Source organism: Physeter macrocephalus, chromosome 18 (genome assembly GCF_002837175.3).
Source record: "Physeter macrocephalus isolate SW-GA chromosome 18, ASM283717v5, whole genome shotgun sequence".
Lineage (NCBI taxonomy): Eukaryota > Metazoa > Chordata > Mammalia > Artiodactyla > Physeteridae > Physeter > Physeter macrocephalus.
In genome coordinates this window covers 94,779,765-94,780,108 of record NC_041231.1, presented here as the reverse complement: position 1 = coordinate 94,780,108, position 344 = coordinate 94,779,765, and positions in this window count along the sequence as shown.

Sequence of the window (344 nt, the reverse complement as noted above, 5' to 3'; positions counted from 1 at the left end):
AGTTGCCCACTCTCACCACTATTATTCAACATAGTTTTGGAAGTTTTCGCCACGGCAATCAGAGAAGGAAAAGAAATAAAAGTAATCCAAATGGGAAAAGAAGAAGTAAAACTGTCACTGTTTGCAGATGACATGATACTAAACATAGCGAATCCTAAAGATGCTACCAGAAAACTACTAAAGCTAATCAACGAATTTGGTAAAGTAGCAGGATACAAAATTAATTGCACAGAAATCTCTTGCATTCCTATACACTAATGATGAAAAATCTGAAAGAGAAATTAAGGAAACACTCCCATTTACCATTGCAAGAAAAAGAATAAAATACATAGGAATAAACCTAC